At 49.2% G+C, this 11435-nt stretch overlaps 1 non-coding gene across 1 annotated transcript; it reads right to left on the bottom strand.

The window, feature by feature from the left end:
- Nucleotides 1-10687: 10687 nt before the first annotated feature.
- TRNAG-CCC (transfer RNA glycine (anticodon CCC)) lies at nucleotides 10688-10760 on the bottom strand. Its single transcript has one exon. It is a non-coding gene; the product is annotated as a tRNA-Gly (tRNA).
- Nucleotides 10761-11435: the final 675 nt, after the last annotated feature.

The raw sequence follows: 11435 nt of genomic DNA, 5'->3' as shown, positions 1-11435 counted from the left end.
TTCCTGCCACCCCTGTGCCTGCCCACCTTCCCCAGGAGGATGACTGGCAAGACCTCGGCCGCAGAATGTTTTTGCATAAGGGGCCAACACTGGCACATGTGTCAACTTCCCTATTTCTGCTGAAAACACTCGCCAAAGATCGAAGTGGGAGATGAAGGCCCGAGATGGGGTTCGAGCAGAAAAGGCAGCTAGCTACATCCAGGTGGCTGAGCTTCGATGGAGCGTGAAATCGGGTGAGTCATGGGAGAATCCCGCGTGCAACCCTTGCGGCTCGGGCAGCTCACCCCCTCGCCTTGGGGGGTGCAGGCCAGAGCTGGCTTCATGCCGTGGAAGTAGAGAAGGAAAAAGGGGAACCACGGAAGGGAAAACAGCCCCAAAAGAGAGTGGAGACGAAGATGAGTGAAAGTTCTAGCCAAGGCAAATATTGACTTAACCATTACGGAAGTAAATAAAACTCCCATTTATGTTATGCAAGTGCTATATTCTTTGAATACTTCTGTCTGGAGGAATTTTTTATTTCGCCATAGAAGAAAAATGTTTTCATATTCTCTCCCGCCACTCAGACCCACAACCCAGCGAGGCCTCGTGCCCCCGAGAGCCATAATATTATTTGTTAACATTTTTATGATGCCAAATGGTCTGTAGGAGAACGGGCGCCATTCTTTAGCTGGGAAACCATATGGCACGACGAGTAATAAATAAGGTATTGTGATAGTTAATGAACCTAATTGCCAGCAAAGGCTTTAATACAGAGACTGTGCTGCTGAGAATTTAGCACCACATTAGGGATGCTACGGAGCTCCCCTGACTTCTGAGGCTTAATTTAAGTTCTATATTGCAAACTCCAGAAAATAATTCCAAACCCTCCTGCTGGAAGAGCAACCTGCTGGTAGACTGTGATTATACCGAATTACTAAAATCGCAATCAATTTTATACACACAGTTAACCCTTGCCAGGAAGGATGCACAGGGAGGAGAGGGATCAAGATTGCAACCCGTTCTACCTGTGGCTCTGGATGGAGGAAGACGGCGAGAGGCAGGAAAGGGGTGGTACCCAAAGAAAGGGACCAGAGCCGAGGATCCTGGTCCATGAAGACAGGGAGCTGGGGAGATGCTGCGAGGAGGCCTGGGCACAGGCGCAGGGTGTTGGAACTCTCCAGTCTTGCAGGGTCCCCTTCCCTGTGGGACAAGAAGACAGAGGGTCGTGGAGAGAGGGGTGTGTGCTCACCAGCAGCGGGAATCCTGGCAGGAAAAGGAGCTGAGCCACTGCTGCTGTTATTCCATAAGTCAAGGTTATTAACTAGAAAAGATCAAATCGTGGCAGTCAAATAACCTTGCATTGTGGAAAATGTAAATGCCGAACAGCTGCTGCTGAACTTTCAGTGGTGTCTGGTCCCTGGGCGACAGAGGCACACGGCAACAGGAGAGGAGCCGGAGGGGAGGCGCCCACCCCTCCAAAGCCCGCCTCACCCACCCCCGCTTGTTGGAGCTTGCAACAGTCTTGCCCACCCATCCACCCTGGCCAGGATGGAGGAGAAGGATCAGGCATAGAAAGAGTCTCCCAGAGCAGGTCAAGCCAGGTGTGGGGAGAGAACGCTCTGAGGCTGTGGTCCCCCCATCCACAGCCTACATCCCACTGTAGATGCCCAGGCTATGGTTCTCAGAGCAGCTCAGAAATGTCCTTTCCAGGAGAGCACTCTGCCAGGAGAAACCCAGCACGGCTCTGTGTGCCAGGCCTTCCTGTGCTCAGAGAGAGTGAATGTGGCAGGCTGAGAGGTGGGAGTCGGTATGAGGAATAAGGAGTCTTCCCATAAATCAAGAAGACAGTGGAGGACTTCCTTGGAGGTCCAATGGTTAAGAATCCACCTGCCAGTGCGGGGGATGTGTGTTCGATCCCTGGTCCGGGAAGATCCCTCATGCCACAGGGGAACTAAGCCTGTGTGCCACAACTACTGACCCAGGCACCACAACTACTGAAGCCCTCCCACCCTAGGACCAAGAGAAGCCACTGCAATGAGAAGCGCGCACACCACATCTAGGGAGTAGCCCCCACTCACCGCAGCTAGAGAAAGCCCAGGCACAGAAATGAAGATCCAGCACAGCCAAAAGTAAATAAATAAACAAATAAGAAAACAATGGAAGGAGCTTGGGATGGTGAAGCTGGGAAAACCAAAAATGTACCGAAGAATCTGGAAGGTCATTAAGACCAACCAGGGGGCAGAGGCAGGCCTGGCCTCAGATGTGAGACCTCTGAAGCGATGACCATGGATGGCCATGCAGATCCTTCCCAAGGGACTTAGGACAAAGCCCATTTTCCTGCTGTGGATTAAACTAGCTTCAGCCTCCTCTGGGTTGTTGGACAGGCTCTGGAATCCCAGAAGTAGGGCTTATGGGACAAGTCTCCTGAGCTGTGGCTTCAGGAAATTCCGTGCACGCAGCAGAGTTCATGGCTTGTGGGTGACATGGAGGATGAGATGTTACCATCAGGGTTAAGTTTCTGGAGGGCAAGAAGACTGATCTTTGCAGCACCCTGCACACACTTAGGAAGCTGAGTGAGTTGATTCTCAGAGGAGTAAACTGCACGAGTGACCAGGAGAGAAAGTACACGTGTCCATCCACCAGCCAGGCGGTCAGTCTGGGTGACAGGTCCTCCGGGCAGCACTCGTAGGGTCTGAGACCCTCATGATCTGCTGGAGAGGGCAGGACCAGCCTCACGTTCAGCCCTTCTCCTGGTGCAGCCCTTCTGTACTGCCCTGGCTTGTCTCGGGTCTGTGATGCTCAGCCATGGTTGTGGTCCTGAAGTGGAAGCTGTCAGCTGCCTTCTCTATGAATCCTGCCTCCCAAGGTCAGTGATAGAAGCTGAACCCCCAGAGGCTTTCCCCTGTGGGGGTAAGGAATTGAGGAATGGCCATAGGAACCCCGGAGGCCTTCTCTAACCCTGATGGAACTTCAGAATCATCTAGGGAGACCCCACCATAAAGACCCTAATCTGGCCGATCTAAGAGTAGGTGTTGAAGTTGCTCAGGGGATCCTGACACAGCAGTGAATAGAAAACCATTTCCCTGGATGGCTCTGCACCCTGACTTCACGCTTGCTCTAACCTCCCCACTCAGCTCCAGACTGTAGAAGGAGAAATACCCACACTGTCCTTGGTAAGCAGTCGACAGAACACTTGAGAATCTGCTTAAACAGTGAGCAAGATGGAGAAGCAGAAGGAAGGTATTCTTCACTCGGGTGGTTAACCAATCCCTGGGTCAAGGGCTCAAGTAAGGCTGTTGAATTTCCATCTCTGGTGGCGTCTTCAGTTAGACAGATACACATCTGGAGGCAGAGAGATGACAGTGGCCTTCCAATATTTCGTTTCTGTAACTTGATGGCATTTCCATATTTATAGATGAGGAAAATGAAAGCCAGAAAGGTTCTGTGACTCTTCCTCAGAAGGGCGGTGTCAAAACTGACTGGACCCCAGGTGTCTTGACTCAGTGTACTCTTTCTAGAGAGAACTTTTAAAAAAAATTTCAAGTTATATATTCTGGGCACTGGGAAGATAAAACAAGAGCAAAAGAAGATCTAGAATTTGTGTTCATATAGTGGATACGAAGGGGCTGGGGGCCCCCAGAGGAGACTCACAGTTCTGAAGGAATAAGATGCTACAGGAGCTTGCCATCTAGTTGGAGATACTCTCACAAAATTATAAAGCTGTTTATTAAAGTTATTATAGCATAAGATTCGTGGAAGAAAGGACCTTATTAGAGAATGTTTCCTAGAAAAGGCCTGGAAGCAATAAGTGCTTCCTGTTAATTGTGAGCTGATCACCCAGCTGTGTGCTAGAGGCTTGGGAAAAAAAACAAGGATCTTGTGCCTGCCCGCAGGGAGCTATCAGTCGAGTTAAAGAAGCGGTGTGCACTTGAGAGGCACGGAGAATCCCAGGGCAAGCAGGCCCCTGAGCCCTAGCAAGACACCCAGACACTCAGCTACAGTGGTCCCCCAGTGAGCCTCGCTTTCTCCAGACTCTGAGAAGTGGGGGAAGTTGGACCAAGGTTCCCAGTGGCACACGGGGCTCCCTGGGGGTCCTGGGCAAAGATCCACAGGCCCTAGGGGATAGGCTACATCCTCCAGGTCAGGGGTTGCAGCTGAACATAGGCTCATTAAAAAAAAAAAAAAATCTGTCCATTTATTTAATTTGGCTGTGCCAGGTTGTAGCTGCGGCACGCAGGATCCTCGATTTTCATTGCGCCCTGGGGGATCTTTAGAACGAGCATGTGAACCCTTAGCTGTAGTTTGTGGGATCTAGTTCCCTGACCAGGGATTGAACCTGGGCCCCTTGCCATGGGAATGTGGAATCTTAGCCACTGGACCACCAAGCAAGTCCCTGGATATAAGCTCTTGACCTGGCTTCTCCATGCCCCTGCAGCAGGTAGGCAGAGCCCAGGTCTTCTCCCAACAGAAGGTGGTGGGAACCCACCTCGGGCCCTGAGCCCTATCTGACCCAGCAAGTGCTGAAGAAGAGCTGCCGGGTGCAGATTTACCACTGTACATAAATACACTTTACAATCACAGGGAAGGCTTTCTGAGGAGGCCATCGAATATTTTATAGTGATGCAGATCCAGTGAAAAGAAGGAGAATAAATAAAAGGGAAGATAATTATTTGATGGAGTTCTCTTAGGATATGCCACAGCAGGGAATACTCGCAAAGAATACAGATGACTAGAGAGACACAGCTATGCAAGAATCAGACAAACCTATAAATTGTTAGAAGCAAGGATGGGAGGAAAGGAATGTGAGCGCTCCGGGTTCCCATCACGCCATCAGCGCTGGGTACCTCACTCCACCTTGCTGGCAGCGGTCTGTGCGCCAGCCACAGCACAGGCCCGCAGAAGGGAGACGCCACCTAATAAATGTCTCTGGAAAATTACGACTGTACTGCTACAGTAAAAAGATGGCGCCGTTTATCTCAGCGCCATCTGCACAGGCTCATTTGTTGCTCCCGAGGCAGCCCACACGCACCCAGCAAGTTTGCAACTCTCCACCACTTGGAGTGCTTTCCTCACGAGGATGCTCGGGGACCCAGGGTGCTCATTCCTCTTCCGGCTCTCGGCGGTCAGCAGGAGAGATGCCGAAAGAGGCTTGCAAGTGGATGCTGCAACATCAGATCTGGACCTCGGTGGGGGCCTGGAGTCCAGCAGCCTTCCCACGCAGAGGAAGAGGAGCACTGAGCGTCGTTCGTCATTCGTCCATCGATTCATCTATTCAGCAAAGCGTACAGAGGGTCTGCTTTCGGCCGGGTGTTGTGATGGACATTAGGGCCACCTGGGTAGTTTGCTTGCTCTTCCTGAAGGATGTGATTCAAATGTCATCAGTGAAGTCATCCCTGGGCTTTTCATCTAATACAGCCGGACTCAGACCCCAGTAGGGGTAGCCCATAACCAATGACTGGTGGACACAAACCCATGAGCCCTCTGGCTTCCTTGCCTCCAGTGGCTACTGCATTGCAATGTGTTTGGTGTTGTTGAAACATAAAACCTTGAGGATGGAGGAGGTCGCTATAAAGCCAGGAATATGTACGTACTTGGTGCTTCTCTAGTGGTTCAGACAGTAAAGGATCGGCCTGCCATGCAGGAGATCCGAGTTCAGTTCCTGGGTCGGGAAGATCCCCTGGAGAAGGGCATGGTTACCCACTCTAGTATTCTTGCCTGGAGAATTCCATGGACAGAGGAGGGTGGCGGGCTACAGTCTGTGGGGTCACAAAGGGTTGGACATGGGCGAGTGACTTTCACCATCATCATGTACGTACTGATGGATCTGTGGGCTTTTAAACTGTGTGTTGAGCTGGTTCCAGTGGGTTGGAGGTGGCTTTGCTGAAAGCTTGTGAATGAAAGAGACAATATACAGACATGGAAGGATGCAGTCGTGGCCTTTGCTTGCATCCCAGTCCATTTCTTAATCCGTATGAAGACAGGCTGCTCTGGCATCTCTGGGAATCTCAGCACAGCCCCAGCCAAGCCCATCAAGACCATGATTCTGAGAAGGTTTGAGACGCCTCCCTTCCCTCCTGCCTCAGAGTCCTCTACCAACACTGAAATGGAAAACCTCTCTCTTCTCCCTCCTCCCTCCCCTCATGTCTCTGTACAACCAGGCCAGGAACCTCAACTTCACATGTAATAGCCCTCTTTTATTCAGGATAAGGAGAAGGCAATGGCGCCCTACTCCAGTGTTCTTGCCTGGAAAATCCCAGGGACCGGGGAGCCTGGTGGGCTGCCGTCTATGGGGTCGCACAGAGTCAGACACGACTGAAGCGACGCAGCAGAAGCACTCAGGATAAAGCATCACTGTTCTTTCCGTTGTGTGCAGAAGCACTTGTCAGACTTTGAATTGGGACTTAGTGAAACCACTGGCGGGGAATTGAAGTTGAGGAAATAGGGACCAGAGTATGATGATCCTTTAGTTGGGCTTTTTTCAGTAGGTGATGCAGATACAGTGATGGTGTGAATCAGGGGCTGGAGTGAATCAGAGTTGCCCAGTGAGGAGAATGAACCAGCTGGAGCCCATCCCTGAGGTGGCAAATCCAGCGAGGGGGCCCTTGGAATAATCAGGGCGTGGGTGATGATGGTGCAACCCAGGAGCCTTGGAAGCCACACCGGAGAGGAGGGAATTGCTGACGGATATTCAGGAAGTCTAATTAAGAGAATTCAGTGACTGATTAGGTGTTTACATGTGGGGAGGAGAAATCTGGAAGGAGAGCAGATTTTTTGTGGGAAGGAGAAATGAAGGGCAGAAACAGAGACTAAGAAAGGGAAATGGGCAGAGAGGAAAGGCAAGGAGATAATCAAAAAGGACCATAGAAAGACGTAGAAAATGATAGAGGCCAAAAGAGAGATGGAAAAGAAGCAATCAGTGAAACTCCTAATAAGACTTCCTTGTTTTCTAAACTTATTTCCAACCAACGTTAGACTTACAGAAAAGGTGAAAAAAAATAGTACAAAGACTTCCCACATACCAGCTTCCCCTGATGTTAAGCTTTTATGCAACCATGGCACAGCTATCCAGGACAGGACTTAACACTGCCGTTGTTGCTACTTAACATTATTGTTCAGCCACTCAGTCGTGTTCATCCACTCAGTCGTGTTCACCTCTTTGGGACCCCATGGACTGCAGCACTCCAGGCTTCCCTGTCCTTCACTATCTCCTGGAGTTTGCTCAAACTCACGTCCACTGAGTCAATGATGCCATCCAACCATCTCATCTCTGTTGCCCACTTCTCCTCCTGCCCTCGGTCTGCCCTTGTGGAAGTTCCAGTCCATCTCAGAACAAACTCTCCCCATCTTTCTCTCTTTCTTTTGCAGGATCTAGAAAGGGAAGGGATTGGGAACACCTGTTAGCTAAGGAATACTTAGATAAACTTGGATAACCATCCAGATGTTCCACATGTTCAAGCTGGATTTAGAAAAGGCAGAAGAACAAAAACTCAAATTGCCAACATCCATTGGATCATAGAAAAAGCAAGAGAGTTCCAGAAAAACATCTACTTCTGCTTTATTAACTATGGCAAAGCCTTTGACTGTGTGAATCACAACAAACTGTGTAAAATTCTGCAAGAGATGGGAATGCCAGACCACCTGACCTGCCTCTTGAGAAATCTGTATACAGGTCATGAAGAAACAGTTAGAACTGGACATGGAACAACAGACTGGTTCCACATTGGGAAAGGAGTACATCTGGGCTGTGTATTGTCACCCTGCTTATTTAACTTAAATGCAGAATACATCATGTGAAATACCAGGCTGGATGAAGCACAGTTCAGTTCAGTTCAGTTCAGTTGCTCAGTCATGTCCGACTCTTTGCGACCCCATGAACTGCAGCACGTCAGGCCTCCCTGTCCATCACGAACCCCCAGAGTTCACTCAAACTCACGTCCATTGAGTCGGTGATGCCATCCAGCCATCTCATCCTCTGTCGTCTCCTACTCCTCCTGCCCCCAATCCCTCCCAGCATCAGAGTCTTTTCCAATGAGGATGAAACACAAGCTGGAATCAAGACTGCCAGGAGAAATATCAATAACCTCAGAATCACAGATCACCACCCTTATGGCAGAAAGTGAAGAAGAACTAAAGAGCCTCTTGATGAAAGTGAAAGAGGAGTGAAAAAGCTGGCTTAAAACTCAACATTCAGAAAACTAAGATCATGGCATCTGGTCCCATCACTTCATGGCAAATAGGTGGGGAAACAATGGGAACAGTGACAGACTTTATTTTGGTGCAGATGGTGACTGCAGCCATGAAATTAAAAGACGCTTTCTCCTTGGGAAAAAAAAAAAGCTATGACCAACCTACACAGCATATTAAAAATCAGAGACATTACTTTGCCTACAAAGGTCCATCTAGTCAAAGCTATGGTTTTTCCAGTAGTCATGTATGGATGTGAGAGTTGGACTATAAAGAAAGCTGAGTGCCGAAGAACTGATGCTTTTAAACCATGGTGTTGGAGAAGACTCTTGAGAGTCCCTTGGACTGCAAGGAGATCTAACCAGTCCATCCTAAAGGAGATCAGTCCTGAATATTCATTGGAAGAACTGATGCTAAAGCTGAAGCTCCAATACTTTGGCCACCTGATGAGAAGAACTGACTCATTTGAAAAGACCCTGATGCTGGGAAAGATTGAAGGCAAGAGAAGGGGTTGACAGAGGATGAGATGGTTGGATGCATCACCTACTCAAAGGACATGAGTTTGAGCCAGCTCCTGGAGTTGGTGATGGACAGGGAAGCCTTGCTGCTGCAGTCCATGGGGTCACAAAGAGTCGGACACAATTGAGTAACTGAAGTGACTGAACTGAGATAACCATCTCACTTCCAAACACTAGGAGTGTGCCCTGTACAGCACCCTCTCATCCTTGCCCTTGAAGACTTCCCATGGTTCCCCTTTCTTTTCATAAATAACTCTGATCTGCCTCTCAAGCTGGTGGAAAGCTGTGTGGGAATAACAAGCAAGAGAGAATTAAGGGCCTAAAGCATCTTATTCGCATTTGTCATGTTTCCATGTTTGCTGGGGAAGATTGAAGGCAAAAGGAGAAGGGGGTGGCAGAGGATGAGATGGTTAGCTAGCATCACCAACTCAATGGACATGGATTTGAGCAAACTCTGGGAGATAGTAGAGGACAGAGGAGCGTGATGTGCTGCAGTCCATGGGGTCGCAAAGAGTTGGGCAGGACTTGGCGACTGAACAACACCAGCATGTTTGACTCACCCCCCAAATAATCACTTGTTGATCAACCTGCATCTTTTTCCCTAATAACAAGGGTAAATAAGAGTTAGCTTATATAAAAATAGAAGGAATTCCATTTAGCTGTTCTGCTGGCACAATGCTTGGCATAAAGCAGGTGCTCAAAAATATTTGTTAACTGAATGAATTCATGAGTGATAAGACAGGGCAAGTTTTACAGTTGGGCAATACTGTGGAAAGAGCATTGGAATTAGAGAGAACCAGGTTCAAACTCTGAACCTACTCCTTCTCATGTGCCCTTGGGCAGGTAACATGACCCCTCTCAGCTTTAGTTTTTCTCACTAAAAAAAACAAAGCTAAATAGCTCCACTCTTCAGTGCAATGGTGAGAACAACAGATTATATGTATGCAAGACCATACACATAGCTCAGTGGATTAAAAATAGTAGCAACTTTTATGATTATTTTTTGGTAACATGGACCACTCAAACTCAGAAGGTTATGGAGAACATTATCAAAAAGAATGGACAATTCTCTCTCAGGATTATCTGATGACTGTCCTGCCTAGAGGCAAAAAGATGGATAGACAAAGAGGTAAGTTGTTTGCCTGCCCTGGGATCCTAGGATTCTGGATTCCCACTGCCTCTGAAATGTGGTTGTTACCTGATGTCTGGGAGAGCCAGGTGTGTGTGTGTGCTAAGTCGCTTCAGTCATGTCCAACTCTTTGCGACCCCATGGACTGTGGCCCACCAGGCACCTCTGTCTGTGGGATTCTCCAGGCCAGAGTACTGGAGTGGGTTGCCATGCCCTCCTCCAGGGGGTCTTCCTGACCCAGGGATCAAACCTGCAGCTCTTGAGTCTCCTGCATTGGCAGGCGGGTTCCTTACCACTAGCACCAGGTGCTGAAGCATAAGAGAAGCAGACATGTCACACGGTATTCCAGGAGAGGTGGGGTCTGCAGCCCACTCCCTTCTCTCCTCTTTCTCACACATATATAAAGACAGCCCCGCAGGACCACACCTAACCCAACAGACACTCTGTGGCCAGTGCAGCTTCTGGTAAGGGCTATGGGTTGTCTTAGATGCCAGAACATATTTTTCTTTCGAAGTTACCAGCCAAGTAATCCCTTAGAGGGCAGAGAACATGTCACCTCCCTTTAAAAATACCTCGTTGGCATCCTACACAGAGAAGATGCTTAGTAAGCACTTTCCTGATGACAAAGATGGGGAGCAGGGTGTTTCAACCCAGCGGCAGGTAACATGGGAGATTGTGGCAGGACAGGGTACACGCTGGGTTGTGTGGAGGCAATGACACACGATGCCTTTCTCCTTGGTGACAGCTCTAGGACCACAGGTGTTTTTCTTTCCTAAAAAATTTTTTATTGGCTGAGCCAGGTCTTAGTTGCAGCACGCAAGATCATCGATGATCATTGCAGCATTCAGGAGCTTTAATTGTGGCATGTGGGATCCAGTTCCCTGACCAGGGATCGAACCTGGGGCGCCTGCATTGGGAGTGCAGAGGCTTAGCCATTGGACCACCAGGGAAGTTGCCCACAAGTATTTTTCCAAATGAGTGACCCCTGGCACCGAAGCCAACCAGATGAGTGTGACATCTCACAGTTACCAGCACGACTTCTCTGTTTCACTCACACCTTCTCCTGTTCTCTTTGGATCTCTAACTCCACCGTGCCTCTTCTTCTGCCTTCTTGCTCCTTCCAGCCTGTGACTCTGCTAGACCTTTGGTGTCACCTGCTCACTCAGTCCCACGGATGGTTCGTGAGATGAGGTCTGACTTGAGAATCCCTCAGAGCCAAGGCCAAGTGAGAGGCAGCCTCCTGCATCGAGTGTGGGTGGGGGCTCAGATGCCAGCAATATCCCGCATCCCCAGCCCTCCAGCAGTAACGCTTGTGGGCGTCTTCTCTGTGACAAGGAGATGCTTGTCCGTCATGTACCATAATCTCATTAACTACAACACCTGGAAAACGTATGTCTTCTTCCCATTTTCCAGACTAGGAAAGTGAGTCTCAGACAAGGAGATGAGTTAAGACAGTGGTTGGAGCTTCAGCGAGTACTGGCGTCACTTGGAGGACTTGTTAAAGCTCAGATGGCCGGGTTCCAGCTTAAGTTTCCAACTCAGTGGGTCTGGAGTGGGGCCTGTTGACTGGTGTTTCAAGAAGTTCCTAAGTGATGCAGATGCTGCTGCTCAGGCACCAGAGTTTG

Source organism: Bos indicus, chromosome 15 (genome assembly GCF_029378745.1).
Source record: "Bos indicus isolate NIAB-ARS_2022 breed Sahiwal x Tharparkar chromosome 15, NIAB-ARS_B.indTharparkar_mat_pri_1.0, whole genome shotgun sequence".
Lineage (NCBI taxonomy): Eukaryota > Metazoa > Chordata > Mammalia > Artiodactyla > Bovidae > Bos > Bos indicus.
The sequence above is the reverse complement of the archived record's forward strand: the minus strand, read 5'-3'. Positions and strand labels throughout refer to the sequence as shown.